General features: G+C 53.0%; 2 pseudogenes; both read left to right on the top strand.

Annotated features, from left to right (window-relative positions):
• The first annotated feature begins 8023 nt into the window (after nucleotides 1-8023).
• Nucleotides 8024-9662, top strand: LOC140905175 (ubiquilin-1 pseudogene; annotated as a pseudogene).
• A 5335-nt stretch (nucleotides 9663-14997) lies between these two features.
• Nucleotides 14998-16800, top strand: LOC140914748 (ubiquilin-1 pseudogene; annotated as a pseudogene).
• The last annotated feature ends 584 nt before the right edge of the window (nucleotides 16801-17384 follow it).

Raw genomic sequence — 17384 nt, 5'->3', positions numbered from 1 at the left:
ATAGATGATTAGGGTTGGAAGAGACCTCAGGAGGTCATCTAGTCCAACCCCTTGCTCAAAGCAGGACCGATCCCCAATTAAATCATCCCAGCCAGGGCTTTGTCAAGCCTTACCTTAAAAACCTCTAAGGATGGAGATTCCACCACCTCCCTCGGTAACCCCTTCCAGTGCTTCACCACCCTCCTAGTGAAATAGTTTTTCCTAATATCCAACCTAGACCTCCCTGTGACGGTGCCCCCCATAAGGCTTTATGGAAATATGCTTATGCATGTATATATCAAATAACTGGAATATGTTTTATGCTACATATGCCATGTAACATATATCTGCAAAGGTCATGATCTACTGAATATATTCATCTTATTTGTATGCACGTGTCACTGTTGTATTCAAAGTTATGAATACTGGCTGTATACTTGTTTGATTTTAAATAACCTTAGTAAGGCATTTGGTCAGCTTCTTTAGAAAGGAATTTGCAAGTTAAGTGCCCAATCAAGAAGCACTTAACACACAATGGATCTTGGAAGGCTCCAATCCACATAAGAAGTTGTCCTGGAGACATTCAAGATACCATGTGGGCGATGGCTGCTGCCTGTAAAACCTGAGTCATGCATGGACATGTGACTTGCCTATGTGACTCCAGAACTCCATTTTGTGGCTGGATTCTACACAGGGGGAGGGAGGGGTGTCCACCCACAAGAGAAAGTCTATTTAAACCCCTGGGAGACCCCTCCATTTTGTCTTCAGCTGGCTCAAGAGAGAGCCTCTCCACCCCCAAGGATACCTGAAAGAAACTGGAACAAAGGACAGTAACTACAGGGGGTGTGAGTGACTGCTGGACCCAGACTAGAGGGAGACCAGCCTGTAAAAGGAAGCTTACTGGAATTCCCATGAGGGTGAGGTTTTTATTTGTATTCAGTTTTCTTACTGTATTAGACATAGACTTGTGTGCTATATTTTATTTTGTTTGGTAATTCACTTTGTTCTCTCTGTTACTACTTGGAAACACTTAAATCCTACTTTCTGTATTTAATAAAATCACTTCTTATTTATTAATTAACCCAGAGTATGTGTTAATACGGGGGGGGGGGGGGGAGAGGAACACCTGTGCATATCTCTCTATCAGTGTTATAGAGGGCAAACAATTTATGAATTTACCCTGTATAAGCTTTAAACAGGGTAAAACGGATTTATTTAGGATTTGGAACCCATTGGGAGTTGGGCATCTGTGTGTTAAAGACAGGAACACTTCTTAAACTGCTTTCAGTTCAAGCTTACAGCTGTTAGGAGACGTAAGTCAGACCTGGGCCTGGGTTTGCAGCACGCTAGTGGGTGTTGCTCAAACCAGGCAGGGCACTGAAGTCCCAAGCTGCCAGGCAGGAAAGCAGGGTCAGAAGTAGCCTTGGCACATCAGGTGGCAGCCCCCAGGGGGTTTCTGTGATCCAATCCGTCACACTCCCCCACTGCAACTTGAGAACATTGCTCCTTGTTTCGTCATCTGCCACCACTGAGAGCAGCCAAGCTGCTATCAAATCCCCCCTCACTCTTCTCTTTTACAAACTAAATAAGCCCAGTTCCCTCAACCTCTCCTCATAAATCATGTGCCCCAGGACCCTAATAATTTCTGTTGCTCTCTGCTGGACTCTCTCCAATTTGCCCACATCCGTTCTGTTGTGGGGGGCCCAAAATTGGACCCATTACTCCAGATGTGGCCTCACCAGTGCCGAACAGAGGCGAATAATCACTTCCCTCGATCTGCTGGCAATGCTCCTGTGAATGCAGCCCAGTATGGCATTAGCCTTCCTGGCAACAAGGGCACATTGATGACATACTGGTGTTCTACACGCCGGCCTTTTTCTCCTTTTTTGCACACCGATTTGGGCACATCATCCCAGGTTATATTCTCATCCTACTGGCCAACCTCTACGTGCTCATTCCCCCCATGTCAATGTGTTTTCTTTGATGCTGCAGCAGAAGCTCCCTGCTGAGCTAAAGAAGGCAACAGAAAATGCTTTGGGACTGGAAGGCAGCCAGACCATGTGAGTCTTGTTCTGTGTTGAAGGGAAACAGCAAAACAAGAAAGAACAAACGTAAAAATCACCACGAGAGAGGGCACAGCGTGTGCATCTCCCCTGTGACAAGCTGCATCTGAGCTGCAATCTTAATGCAAGACAAAACAGCAGCCAACGGGGCCATGCCATGGGACAGTGGGAAGTGCACTGGGCTGCACATTGGGAGAGAGTGGCTCTAGTCTTGTTTCTGCCACTGACCTGCTGTGTCACCTTGGAGGAGTTTCTTTCCTCCTCAAACTCCTAAATCCTTCTCGGGGTCACTGCTTTGCCATCCTCAGTCTCCCATTCCATAGCCAAGGCCTGTCTCCCACGGACCTTGTGTTTGGCTGCCTTACGGCACATTTCACATGGATGGGCCCGGTTTCCCCAGGCTGATCTCGCTCTCTTCCCTAGACGGGTGGCTCTGTGGGGGTGGCTGGGTGGGAGAGAGGTGAGGGGGTGCTGTGGCCAGGTGCAATGGGTGAGGGGTTCATTTGCCCATGCTCTCTGGTCCCCACGACTGTGGGAGAGAGAGGGGGGAATAGAATCGTGTGTGTGCGATTAGCTGTTTCTTACCCTGTGCTAAAGGAATGTTTTGCCTATCCACCACCTGAGGATAATGTGCTGACTCCTCCTGGGGCTTGGAGGCTTTTTTGGCCTTCTGCTAACATCACACAGCATCCAGCAAAAATGCTGTGGGAATCTATTTTCCTTTTATTCCACCTTCCATTCCTGCAGCTGTTGAGAATAAATGTCTCATAAGTACATGAGAACAGTATATACTTGGTCAGGCCAAAGCTCCACAGTGGCCAATGCCAGGTGCTTCAGGGGGATGAACAGAACTGGGCAATCATCAAGTGATCCATCCCTTCTTGTCCCATCCCAGCTTCTGGTGGTCAGAGGTTTTGGGACACCAGCAGCATGGTCTTGCATCCCCGACCATCTTGGCTTATAACCATTGATGGACCTATCCTCCATTTACTTATCTAATTCTTTTTTAATCCTTTGGTCATCACAACATCCCCTAGCAATGTGTTCCATAAGTTAGCTCTGTGTTCCATGAAAAAATATGTCCTCTTGATTGTATTAAATCTGCTGCCTATTATTTCATCAGGTAACCCTTGGTTTTTGCATTCTATGTATAAGTAAATAACATTTCTTTTTCACTTTCCCCACAACAGTCATGATTTTATAGACCTCTGTCATATCCCCCCTTAGTTGTCTTTTTTTCTAAGCTGAACGGTCCACATCCTTTTAGTCTCTCCTCATACGGAAGCCGTTCATTACCTTTAATCATCTTTGTTGCCCTTCTCTGAACCTTTTCAAGTTACACTGTATCCTTTTTGAGATGGGGCTACCAGAACTGGACGCACTATTGAAGGTGCAGCCATACCATGGATTTATACACTGACAGTATGATATTTTCTATCCATTCCCTAATGGTTCTTAACAATCTATTAGCCTTTTGACCACTGCTGTGCCTAGAGCAGAAGTTTTCAGAGAACTGTCCATGGTGACTCTATGATCTCTTCATTGGGTGGTATCAGCTGATTTAGACCCCATCCTTATATATATGTGTGACATTGCACTCTATATAGTTTTATAAAAATATGCTAAGTGTGAGTATAATGTAACTGGAATGTGCTTCCTGCAATAGGTCTCTTGTAAGCTCATTACAAAGCTTATAATCTACAGAGTGTGGTTATCCTTTTTGTATAAATGTATCACTCTCATATCTGAAACTAGAAATATGAAATATAACTCTGAGGGCCTATTGTAGTTATGCAAAGTGTGGGCCATTAATGGTGGTTTGGAATCTTAATGGCTCCCATTAACCAGGACAATTGACTGTGGATGGCTGTTTTACTTGTAAGTCTTCCTGTACCTGTGGGCTGGCAAGTGGGTAATGAAGTCTTACAGTGACATGTGATCATGTCACCTGAACTGGAATCCATCTTTAACCTGGTTCTTTTCCATTGAGAAGGCGGGGTGGGAACCCAGAGGGACAAAGGATTCCCGCCTTATGCAAAAGCAATATAAGGGGGTGGAACAGAAGAAAGGGGGTGGCCATCATGAGAAATCCCCTAGCTACCACCTGAGCTGGAACAAGGGCTGTACCAGGGGAAAGGATTGGGCCCAGACTAGGAATGCGTCTGTTTTGTGAAAGAAACTTATTGAAACATCTCTGAGGGTGAGATTTTATCTATATTCAGTTTTATTACTGTAATAGGCTTAGACTTGCATGTTTTATTTTAATTTGCTTGGTAATTCACTATGTTCTGTCTGTTACTACTTGGAACCACTTAAATCCTACATTCTGTATTTCATAAAATCACTTTTTACTTATTAATTAACCCATAGTATGTATTAATGGGGGAGGGGGGACAAATCTCTCTCTCAGTATTATAGAGGAAGAACAATTTGAGTTTACCCTGTATAAACTTTATACAGGGTAAAAGGGATTTATTTAGGGTTTGGGCCCCATTGGGAGTTGGGCATCTGAATGTCAAAGACAGGAACACTTCTGTAAGCTGCTTTCAGTTTATGCCTGCAGCTGTTAGGGGTCTGGGTTTGCAGCAGGCTCGTGGGTCTGGCTCAAACCAGGCAGGGCTCTGAAGTCCCCGGCTGGGAGGGCCGGGCAAGCCGGGGCTGAAGTAGCCTTGGCACATCAGTTGGCAGCACCAAGGGGGTTTCTGTGATCCAACCCGTCACAACGTGTAGTTAGGATTATTTATTCCAGCGTGCATCACTGTGCGCTTATCAATGCCTCGCTCCATCCCCTTTGGAGCCCCCGTTCAGGTAGCTGAAAGCAGCACGCCGAGAAAACAATGTCAGCCCCGTACTTGCCAGATCTTGGGAGCAGGGCCCTGCCTCTTGCTCACCGCCTGACTTTGCTTCATAGCAGCAAAGTGTTGACCACTACTTTAGCTCAGGCGTCAGGCCTCCTACCAGGCCTCTGATACAAGGGCTTATGTTTCAGCCCCTCTTCCTACTTCACCCCCTTCTTTCCTGTCTTTTCACCCAGTTACTGACCCATGAGAGGACCGTCCCTCTTATCCCAGGACAGGTTACTTTGCTGAACAGCCTTTGGTGAGGGACCTTGGGAAAGGCTTTCTGAAAGTCCAAGTGCACTATAGCTACTGGTTTCAGAGTAACTGGACCACCCTGCTCCACAGGTTTATTGACCCCTTCAAAGAATTCAAAGAGCTTGGTGAGGCAGGATTTCCCTTTGGAAAGCTGTGCAAACTCTTCCCCAACCCATTGTGTTTATCTTTTAAGACAGGGGTGGGAAAACTTTATGTCCCGAGGTCCACATCTGGGTGGGGAAATTGTATGTAGGGCCATGAATGTAAGGCTGGGGCAGGGGGTTGGGATGTGGGACAGAGTGTGGGCGGGGGTGCGGTGTGCAGGAAGGGGCTCAGGGCAAGGGGTTGGGATTCAGGAGGGGGTGCAGGGTGCAGGAGGGGGATCAGGGCAGGGGATTGGAGTGCAGGGGGGATCAAGGCAGGGGGTTGAGTTGCAGGAGGGGTGCAAGGTGCAGCAGAGGGCTCAGGGCAGGAGTTTAGGGGGCTCAGGGCAGGGGGTGCAGAGTGTGGGAGGGGCTGGGGGTGCGGGCTCCAGCCTGGCACCACTTACCTCGAGTGGCTCCGGGATGGCAGTGGTGCGCAGTGGGGCTAAGGCAGGCTCCCTACCTGCCCTGGCCCCGCACCACGCCCGGAAGTGTCCAGCACGTCCGGCACTGCTTCCTGGGGGTTAGGTGGGGCAGGTGGCTGTGCTGTGTGCTGCCCTCGCCTGCAGGTACCACTCCCGCAACTGACATTGGCCGTGGTGCCCCGTTCCCGGCTAATGAGCGATGCCTGCAGGCGAGGGAAGCACACAAAGCCCTCTGCCTCCCCCTCCCCAGGGGCCGCAGGGACGTGATGCTGGCCACCTCCGGGAACGGTATGGGGCCAGGGCAGTCAGGGAGCCTGCCTTAGCCCCACTGCCCCATGGGGCTGGCAATCCCGCGGTCTGGATTGAAAGCCCTGACGGGCCGTAGTTTGCCCTCCCCTGTTTTAAGGCCATTGGAGATATTTGCGACATGGCCATTGTAAGCAATCTCATCATACCGTCCCCTCCATCAGTGTATCCAGGTCACTTTGCCAATGAGGGAATTGAGGAGCACACTGCACTGAGATGGTGAGATAGACTTCCCTGTGATCTCACCTCATTAGGGCTGATGGCTCCGCAGGGGTGTGTGTGTGTCTGTGTGTGTCCCGGCCAGGGTCTGCCCACTCTGCGAGTGTGGAGCCAGGCTGCGGAGCGGAGGCCGGGCAGGGGCAGGTTTGTACCTCAGTGAACTGGAAGTTCACAACCTGTTTAATTTTCCCCATTTTTCCAGTAGCTTCTGGTGGGGAAGGAGGGAGCTGTTCACGGAAGGAGGGAGGCAAAGAGTTAGTTACAGACCCCATTACACACCAGCTTTAGGTTAGCCACCCCCTGCTCCTGTTGTACACCACCAAAGAACAAGAGAAAATGGTTCCTTTCTTTCACCCTAGGCCATTCATGTAACCCCAGGGCAAAGTGTCTGCATGGCAGGGAGATGTAGCCCCTGGATGACATCCACACAGGCTGGGAATTGGGACTTGGACTCAGGAGATCTGGGTTCTATCCCCAAGCTGTGCCACCAGCCTGCCGGAGAACCTTGGGCAAGTCATGTCGTCTCCCTGTGCCTCAGTTTCCCAATCTGTAAAATGGGAATAATGATACTGACCTCCTTTGTAGAGTACTTTGAGATCCACTGATGACACAGTTCAAAATTATTACTTAAACTTGTTTCCACTGGGGCCCAAAGGCCTGTGCCAGGCTCCTCCCAAACTAGCAAATGGAGACGTTATTCCCTGCTCCGAGGAGCTTACAAACTAGGCTGGACATAAGCAGGGGGAAACAAGGCTGCGCATGCCACAGCTGTGCCGTCGTTCTGCAGCGTGAAGGACAGCAGGTGCGGAGCAGACGTGAAGCAGGGCCATGAGCTTTGATTCTGACCCTGCACCGCTGTCCTTGCTTTCAGTGGAGCTATTCCTGATCCGCGCCAAGACAGAGGAGAATCGAACCCAGAGAGCCGGCTCACCCCTGGCTTCACATCCCCATTATTGGCAGATTCATTAATTCCAAGGCCAGAATGCACCATTATGTTCATCCAGTCTCACCCCCTGCATCACACAGGCTAGGGAACTGCCCCAGAATAATTCCTAGAGCAGATCTCCTAGGAAAACATCCCATCTTGATTGAACAATGGTCAGTGATGGAGAATCCACCACAACCCTTGTCAATTGTTCCAATGGTTAATTATGCTCCCAGTTAAAAATGTCTGAACGTGTCTAGCTTCAACTTCCAGCCAGTAGATCATGTCAGACCTTTCTCGGCTAGACTGAAGAACCCATTGTTAAATGTTAGTTCCCTGTGCAGGTACTTACAGACTGTGATCAAGTCACCCCTTAATTTTCTCTTTGTTAAACTAAACAGATTGGGCTCTTTGAGCCTCTCACTGTCAGGCAGGGTTTCTAATCCTTTAATCATTCCCGTGGCTCTTCTCTGAGCCCTCTCCAATGGATCTGCATTTCTCTTGGGTCTGTCCATTTCAGGGAGCAGGGAGGTAGGGGCTGCCAAGGCCATTGCTGCTCACAAAGATGTCATCGGTGATGTCACAGTTGGCCCAGCCGGGGGGCAGTGCCAGGAACCCCTGCAGAGCAGGAGGGGCAGGAGGGAGCTGGTGCCCTGGGAGTGGAGAAGTGGGGGCTGGTATGCATGATTTGGTCCTGGATTCTGGCATTACGCAGGGCAGAGGGAGGTCGGTTCCCTTCTCTTCCTTCCCCACCCGTAGATCGGTGATCACAAGAGCAAGAACAATACTACGAACATCACCACAGTGAAGCAAACCCAGCCCCCACTGCTCTCCGGCTCTCCTTGGCTCTCCCTGAGCCTCACTAAGCATGGCTGACAGCGGAGAGAACACCATCGCCTGCCCAGTCATCGCCGCCAACCCCCGCATCATCCGAGTCACGGTGAAAACCCCCAAGGTGAGGGAGGAGTTTGTGGTGCCGGAGAACAGCACCATCAAGCAGTTCAAGGAGGAGATCTCCAAGCACTTCAACTGCCAGACCAACCAGCTGGTGTTGGTGTTTGTTGGGAGGATTTTGAAAGACCAGGACACCCTCAGGCAGCGGGGGATCCAGGACGGGATCACTGTCCACCTCGTCATCAGGACTCAGAAGAGACCCCAGGACAATCCGCTTCCTCACATGTACGTGGCCAGGAACGTTGCCCCCGCCCCAGAGCCGTCCGGCATCACCCCTGCGCACAGCAGCGCCTTCGATCCAAGCAGGCGGGGCCTGGGTGTGACCGTCTCCAGCACGGAAGTGCAGAGCCCACTGCAGCTTCTGGCCAGCTCCGAGATGATGGCTCGGAAGGTGGAGAACCCGTTTATCCAGAGCATGCTTTCCAACCCCGACCTCATGAGGCAGCTGATCATGGCCCACCCGCAGATGCAGCAGCTGGCCCAGCAAATCCCAGAGATCAGCCGCATCCTCAACAACGCAGACATCATGAGGGAGATGCTGGACATTGTTCGGAACCCAGAAATGATGCAGGAGATGAGGCGTCAAGACCGAGCCTTGAGCAACCTGGAAAACATCCCAGGCGGGGACAATGCCCTGCGATGTGCCTATGCCGAGCCCCAGGAACCACTGCTGAGTGCCGCCCAGGAGCAGTTTGGAAACCTTCCCTTTGCTATGCTGGTGAGGAATCCCTCCTTGGAGGGTGTGGGCGGCCAGCCGTCTTGCATAGATCACAGAGACCTGTCGGCTCCTCCCTCCGTCTCCCAGAGTGCCACAAGTGTCTGCACCAACAGCACCTGCGGGGACCTGGACAGTGGTGTCACCAACCCTCTCGGGCAGGGCTCTTCCGTGCCCAGCCTGGGACCGGGGGTGTTCACTGCAGGGGGGATTCAGAACTTGGTGCAGCAGATCACCGAGAACCCCCAGCTGATCGTGAACTTGTGCGCGTCCTACACCAAGTGCATGATGCTGTCGCTGATACAGAACGCTCAGCTGGCAGCCCAGGCCACCTTCTCGGCGGAGAGCCCCCAGCACCAAGAACCAGTGACCCAGAGGCTGCCCAATGTCCTTCAGCAGATCCAGAACCCTGAGATGTTGGTGGCCATGTCCAACCCGAAAGCCATGCAAGCTTGGCTGCAGATTGAGCAGGGGCTGCAGACGCTGGCAGCAGAGGCCCCTGTCCTTCTGCCGTGGTTTACTCTCCGTTTGTGGGGACTGGGAAATTCTGGGGCCTCTGTAAGTGCAACGGGCCCTAGCCCTGCACCCAGTGAAATGTCACACCTAGAGCCGGCAGCGTCTGAGCCGGGACACCAACATCTAAACATGCTGCGGATGCTGAAAGTTCTTCCTGGGACGAATCCTCAGCACTTACAAGCACCAGAAATCAAATTTCAGGAAGAACTGGAGTAGCTGGAATCAATGGGCTCCTTGAACCGTGATGGGAACGGACATAGCAACCGGAGAAGATATCAGCACAACCGTGGGAAGACAGAAACATCCAGCCCACCCATCCTAGCACCGTGTCTGTTACGTGTTCACTTGGATTTCGGTCTTATAAACAAACGCCAATAATGGTGCACCTTTCTGTGGGCAGCTGTCACTTTCTTGTCAGAGACCAGAAGTCAGTAGCTTTTGCCTAAAGATGTTGCATGCTTCAGCCTTTTGATAACGGGCAATTACCCAGCAGCTGTCCTCTAGGGAGTTTGAGATAATGAGTGAATTAATTAGGAGCTTCACTACAGCTCTGTGAAGTAGATATTATTTAGAGCTGGGCAAATATTCCATCTATCTACCTGGGCCCGGATGAGTGCAGTATCTGATTGACTGACATGCAGTCAAGAATTTATCCTCACACCACCCATGTGAGCTAAGGGTATGGCTGCAAAAAAGTCTCCGAGCCCAAGCCAGCTGACTCAGACTCGCAGGACTCACGTTGTATGGCTAAACAGATAGCAATGGAAACATTCGGGCTGAGTCAGTTGACCTGGGCTCTGAGACGCACTGCCATGGGTTTGTGTGTGTGTGTGTGTGTTTTTTTGCTGGAGAGCCGTACGCTTAGACCGTGTTATGATCCCCATGGTGTAGATGAGGGAACTGAAGCACAAAGAGATTGCTTCATCCAAAACTACACATGGCGGCTGTGCGAGGCCTGGAATAGAAGCAGATCTTCTGAGTCCCAGGCCAATCGTTGTGAAGCTCCAACCACCGTGGCTGGCTGTGTTGGCGTCATTTTTCATTCACTGTTCAGCGCACATTAGGGAACTTGTGTTTTGTTCACAAGGATGTTTACGGAGGAGATTTTTATTGGTCTAACTATCAGTATTTGTCAGTGATGAAGTATTGGAAGCGCTAGCCTTATGTCATCCAATCAGGAAGCAGAAACCATGCCATGTGACTTAGTTGCTCACCTAGCAAACCTTGACTATCAAACCTAAACACTTTGCAAACAAGTCAGAGGCCAAAACATGGTCATAACTGCTCTCTGTCTAACAACCATGGATGGCGAAAAAGATCAGGAATGTTACGATTGGTGTGGGGCCAAATTGCAGACAGAGAAGGGTTATGTAACCCTTCTGCCAGGCCGAGTTGATAGCAGCATGGGCCGGGTTCAGTACACAGGGGCTCCCTCTCATCAAAGCAAATGCAAAACTGGCTCGAGCCCCCACCCAGTGACCTGGGGAAATCTTACGCACACCCCTGGGCGCCTCAAGGAGGCAATACTTCCCCTCTCGCAAGTACAGAGTCTCGGTGTAGCAGAGAATCTTTAATAACATGAGGTAAACGACATCAGCATTAAATTGGGAAAACACCACAACTAGGGTTCATCAACCAAACCATGAGCAAAGACCCGCCCCAGCAAATTGGGCCACGTCCTTTCCCTCGAGTTCTTGAGTCCCACAACCCAAACGTCTCTTGAGTCCAGCAATCCAAAAATCACCCAAAGTCCAAAAAATCCAACAACCCCAAAAGTCCAGCCCCAGAGTTCAAAAGTTCATCTGCAGAGTGTTACTCCCCAGTCTGGGTAAAAATGTGCGTGTGCGGGGGGGGGGGAAGAGGTAAGGGGCACCGTACGTGAGCTGAAGCTGACTGCCCCACAGGGCTTCACTATGAGCCACTCTGGTCCGCTCCACCAGCCGTCCCACAAATGGCTCCTCTCCGCTCCCCACAAGCAGCTCCCGCCGTCCCATGAACTGCTCTACCAGCCCATCCACGAACAGCTGTGCTGGGCTCTAGATCTTCAGGCTCCCCACTACTTGCCACAGTGCTCAGTGATTCCAGCTTGTAGTAGTGGGAGCCTCAGTGCTGGGGCACCATAAGGCCAAAGTGAATTCAGCTCAGCACCTGTAGCTAGACTCCTAACAGACCCAACATTAGCTCTGACATTCTACAGTGGAGAGAGACAGAGGTGCCATTGATGTTTCAGGCCCCCACCACCAGCTACTAATACCTGCCTCCAGCCTCTCCCAACTCACAGAGTTTTGGAACCCATGACCCTTGCCTAGCGAGTGCTACTTAGTTGATGGTGAATCCCTCCATCGTAACAAAAGGCCACGTACAGTTCCAAGCACAGTTCCCATAATCAGGGTAATAACAATTTATTCTTCCTGCCCCAGTAACAGAGACCCTGGGGATCCCACAGCAGCCAAAGTGACCATTTGGGCAGCTATGGCCTCGTTCTAGGCAGGGTGGGTGTGCCTATGCAAATGAGATCGGCCCCTGAAGTTCTTTTCCACAACTTGCCACACCTCACCACCAGATGTCAGGGTGGAGCTCATCCTGACTCTGCTTACAGTTAAATTTGAGGAACAAATTGTTCTCAGTGACCAGTTAAAGCAGTTTTACTAATATTTACCAAATGCACCCAGGGGCTGTACCCGGGCAGTATCTGAGCATACTTTACAGGTGGGGAGACTGAGGCACGGGTAGGTGAAGTGACTTGTGCCAGGCCTCATGAGTGGCAAAGGTGGGAGCGCAATCCAGGTTTACTCCTCTTCGCTCTGCAATGGAAATGAACATCCACTTCCCAGCTGGGTGCAAAAGGGTTTGTCTTTCTTAACCGTTCTCAAATGCATTTGCTTTGTAAACACTGATCTCACAGGCACGTAACAGCATGGAGACTAGAAACAGTCAGGGCCAAATTCTTTATGGGGGCAAACCATCCTGAGATCCATGGAGTTACACCACAGATTAATGCAGCCCAATACACCCTTGTATCCACACCGAGGGCGGTGGTGGTATTCAGATGGAGGGCAGCTTGTCTCTTTGTCATCTTTCATCAGTGGGTAGGATTATAGGAAATCACCTCGTCTCCCTCCTGGAGGAACGGGTGAGCTGACCACCCTCTTGCTCTGGGAGAGCGGGACCCAGAAACACCAGCCCAGAAGGGCCCAGTTGGACAGTCTGTATGCCAGGCCAGAGAGCCCACCCCGTGATTCCTCCATTGCACCCCATCACTTAAAATGTGACTACTGGATTGAATCACCTACCATGCCCTGTGGGGTGGAGTTGCTTCTAAGTGCTAAGGGGCCAGAGCAGTGGGACCAACAGAAGGTGTTTCGGGGTCCTGCTGCTCGTCACTGGAGGAGCAGGCCTGTCTCACGGGGCGCAGAGGGACTTGGGAGGTAGCAGGCCTCCCCACTGGAGAGCTGAGAGAGGGAGGACCAGCTGGGTGTCTGAGAAGACAGATCCTGCAAGGAGGAGAGCTGCACGTCCCATGGGAAGATGACCGGCAGCTGGCGAGAAGTGGGACACAGGGACATGGTGTGGGTGCTGGGACAGGGGGTGGACGGTGCCCTGCAATCAAGAACAAGAGCCACTGCAGCCCCACTGCTGCTGGGTGGCGGGAGGGGGGCAAGGATGTTTTCCAGGGGGATATGCTTTCCCCAGAGGGAGCAGCTAGGCAGGGAAGGAGGATAACACGGGGAGGCCAGGCACGGGCTGGTTCACACTCCATGCTAGCCCACTGTTTCTCAAATGCGGCCACCGTGGCCTCAAGCGGCCACGGGGGGGTTTCCCTGCAGCCAGGATGGCTTCCTCGGTGGTGATGGGGGCCGGGGGTGGCAAAGCATCGGACCCTCTCCCTCTCTCCCTGTTGCTCCTGGATGCACCGTCCTGCAGAATGGGGGGACACAACGCTGCGGGAGCGCTGTGAGTTTTCCACCGGATGGGGGGGCTTCGTGGGTATCGGACTTCAGCCCTGGGGTGGCTTTGTGGAGGGGACTAAGGGACCCTGGCTGCAGACTAGGGCTCCGGCCACGGGGCCTCAGACGCCAGCCCCTGGCCGCGCAGTGGCAGGCTCCGATCTCTGGCTCTGGACACATGGTGCCGACCCCCCAATCCCACTGGCAGCCGCTGGCCCCTGGTGCTGACCCACATCCATGCACACTGACCCCCAGCCCGAGTCACTGACCCTGGGTGCCGGCCCCAGTCTCCAACCCTGAGCTCCATCAGCTGCCAGCCCTGGGTGCAGATCCCCGGCACTGACCTTGAGCTCCAGCGGGTGCTGGCTCTGGATGCTGACCCCTGGCCCTGGCCGTGCGGTAGCAGACGCAGACCCCAAGTGCCATCCCCAAACCCCGGCCGCACGCTCTGACCCCCAGCCCTTGCTGCTGACCCCAGGCACTGCTCCTGGACGTTGATCCTGGGTTCCAGCAGGTGCCGGCCACGGGCGCTGATCCCCAGCCCTGGTCGCACGGCAGCAGGCACCAGCCCCAGGCCCCGGCGGGTGCTGGCCCAGGACACTGACTCCTAGCCCCGGCTGTGTTGCAACGGGTGCGGACCCCAAGCACCGACCCTCGGCCCCGTCCACACAGGAGCAGGTGCCGGCTCTTGGTGCCGACCCCCGGCTGAGTGGCAGTGGGTGCTGATCCCCGGCCCTGGGCGCCGATCCCCGGCCCTGACCACGTAACTGCAGGCACCAACTCTGGTCTCCAGTGGGTGTGGGCCCACGGCGCTGACCCCATCCCCAGGCACCAACCCACATCTCCGGCCATGTGGTGGTAGTGGTGGGCCCCCCATCCATCGTCCCTGGCCCCTGCTGCCTCACCCCCCCCACCCCTCCATCCAGGTCTTAACTTGCCAGGACTTGCTGTGAAAAGTGATATTAACAAACATACAGACATCACTTTTCACAGTAATATTTTTATGACTGACGCTGCAAAAAAAGCCAAAAAAACCCTCCATAAATTACAATGATCTGGATGTGGATCTGTGCTATGTATTTGTTTTTCCTAAACTTAATGAAATATTTCAGGGGAAAGCGTCAGTGCGGCCAACAGCGAGAGTTGGTGGCCGCACTCTGAGGCCACCAAAACTTTTGTTGTGAGAACCCCTGTGCTGGCCCCAGGGAGCCCCCAGATGCCATGGGTACAGGGACACTGTGTGCCTGGGTGCCGGACAGGCTGATGGAGGGAAGGATGGGCCAGGATATGGCGATCCCGGGCCTCTTTTCAAGGGAAGTGCCAGCCACCGATGCCTTGTCTGCTTACTGTGATGTCGGCAGTGATGTCACAGTGCCCCGGGGCAGGCCGGGTGGAAATTCTGCATGGCAGGCAGCATCAGCCGCAGAAAGACCATGAGGGAACCTGCCAGGTGGTGAGCGAAGGGAGGAGCAGGCCAACATCGGGCTGGTGTGCGCGCTCTGGCTTTGGCTTCCAGCAGTACCACGGGGAGAGCAGGCCAGTTCCCCCTTCCCACCGCTCTGCCCCGGAAGCCCGTAACGAGAGCGGCAAGAACGACCGCCGCCGTACATCGGCCGAAAGGAATTGTCCTCCATCACGTCCCATCTCCTTCCCCTGGCGCCTCCGCTCCCTGAGGAAGGACCAACGCGGAGCTCCTGGATCCCGATCACCATGTCCGAAAGCCGACGGGTCCCCGGGGCCAACCAGGAAGCCATCACCGCCGAGTCCGGCGGCGTCCTCAAGGTGACGGTGAAGACCCTCAAGCAGAAGGAGCAGTTTGAGGTAGCAGAGAGCAGCACCATCCGGGCGTTTAAGGAGGAGGTCGCCAAGCGCTTCAAGGCTCCCTCTGACCTGCTGGTGCTAATATTTGCTGGGAAGATCCTAAAGGATCAGGACACACTGAGCCAGCATGGGGTCCGCAGTGGATTCAGCATCCACCTTGTCATCCGGTCCCAAAAGAGGCCCCAGGACCACCCGGCTGAGCCGACGAACACTGCCACTCCACCCATGCCGTCCGCGAACAGCAGCGCTTCTGACCTGCTTGCCTGGGGACGGGGCCCGGCTCTGCAGCGCCTCGGCCTGAGCTACTCCCACGTGTCCGAGCTGCAGGGGCGCTTAGAAGAGCTGGTGGCCTCCAGCCAGGAGTTAGTGGCCCAGATCATGGAAAACCTCTTGTTTGAGATCATCAGTTCGGACCTGGATCTGAACACCATCAACAGCAACCCATTCCTCTTGGGCTTCCTCATCGGGGTGACAGGCATGAGCGTGCTCGGTCTGGAGCCAACCGAAGTGACAGATTTAACGAGCGAGGCCTCAGAGGCCAGTGGTTCCATCCAGGACTTGATGAGCGAGGTGGCACAGAATCCCTTGGTGCAGAACATCCTCACCAACACAGACCTGGTCCAGGAGATCCTCCTCTCCAACCCGCAGATGCAGCAGCTGGCAGAGCAAAACCCTGAGATTAATCACATTCTCCGCAACCCAGATTTCATCCGGGAAATGATTGAGGTCTCCAGCAGCCCGGCAATGCTGCAAGAAATTATCAGGAACCACGACCGAGCCTTGAGCAACCTGGAGAGCATCCCGGGTGGATACAGTGCCCTGCAGCAGCTGTACAGCGAGATAGAGGAACCAATGATGAACGCCATGCAAGCCCAGTTTGGGAGCAACCCATCTGCATCATTGGAGAATAACCCACCCTTGGGTGGGGCCAGTCCGCCAGCCCGCATGGAAAACAGAGACCCTTTACCAAACCCTTGGGCCACTCGGACGAATAGGGGTGGTGATATTGGGAATAACCATGACAGCAATCGTAGCAGCCATAGCACAGGGCACAGCTTTATTGTACTAAATTTTGGGCCTGGAGCAGGCCCTGGGTTTGCCAACACAGGAGGAATTCAGAGTATGGTTCAGCAGCTAACAAGAAACCCAGAGTTCATGCAGAACATGGAGTGCGTGTTGTCCAATCCCAATGGCCCAGCACAGATGCTGCTGAATAATACCCACCTCTCCAGTGATGGGCGTTCTCAGCCTCAAGGCGAAAGGACACACCAGGTCCCCCTGGAGCTGGAGAGCACTGAAATCGCCCCCTTACTGACCAGCCCTAGAGCCATGCAGGCTTTGTTACAGATCCAACTGGGCTTGCAGACGCTCTCAGCTGAGGTCCCAGATTTTATCCTAGGGCTGGGGGACCGGGACGTGGAACTGGAGCTGGAAAGCATGGAAGAGTCCGTGCCCAGCAGTGAGTCTGAGGAGGACGTCAGTCTAGCGTCAGAAAAGGATGATCCTGAAAGTGAAGAGTGCGTGGATCAGCAGATGCCAGATGTCAGATTTGAGCGACAAATGGAGCAGCTCGGAACAATGGGCTTTCAGGACCGGGAAGCAAATTTACAGGCTCTAATCGACACAGAAGGGGAAATCAATGCAGCCATTGAGATGCTAACAAAGTCCCAGCCATCAAGCAAGATATTGTAACGTGTTCATTTTGCCTGTTGTAATCCTGTCTTGTTACATACTAAAAACAGCTTGGTGCATATGAAGGTCGTGTGCAGTGGCTTGCTTCCCAAGTGCTCCCTGCCCGTGTTTCATGCCGGACCTGCCTCTTGTGCTCGGCGCGCACGTCACACATAATAAGAGTCCGTCCCTGCCCCAAAGAGCTTACTCTAGAGAGGGGACAGGCACAGGGTGGGGGAAAGGAAATGTTTTTATTTCCATGTTACAGAGGTAAACTGAGGGGGGGGGTCCCAGAGCACGGGTCCCAGCCCAAGCCTCAATGTCTACACAACAGTTTGTAGCCCTGCAGTCCAAGCCCGAGCCAGCTGACCAGGGCCAGCCACGGCTGTGCCACAAGGCGTTTATCCCTGTGTAGATGTATCCTAAGTGACTTGACCCAGGTCATCCAGAAAGTCTGTGGCAGGGCCAGGAATTTGACCCAAATCTCCTGAGTCACCTAGTCCAGCTCATGAATTGCACCCTTCCTTCACTTGGCTCGGCAGGGAGTGTGATTTTGAACCCTGGATTTGCTGTCACCATTGTGTGACTCGTTTTTGTGTGACATT

Source organism: Lepidochelys kempii, chromosome 1 (genome assembly GCF_965140265.1).
Source record: "Lepidochelys kempii isolate rLepKem1 chromosome 1, rLepKem1.hap2, whole genome shotgun sequence".
NCBI classification, from domain to species: domain Eukaryota; kingdom Metazoa; phylum Chordata; order Testudines; family Cheloniidae; genus Lepidochelys; species Lepidochelys kempii.
The sequence above is the reverse complement of the archived record's forward strand: the minus strand, read 5'-3'. Positions and strand labels throughout refer to the sequence as shown.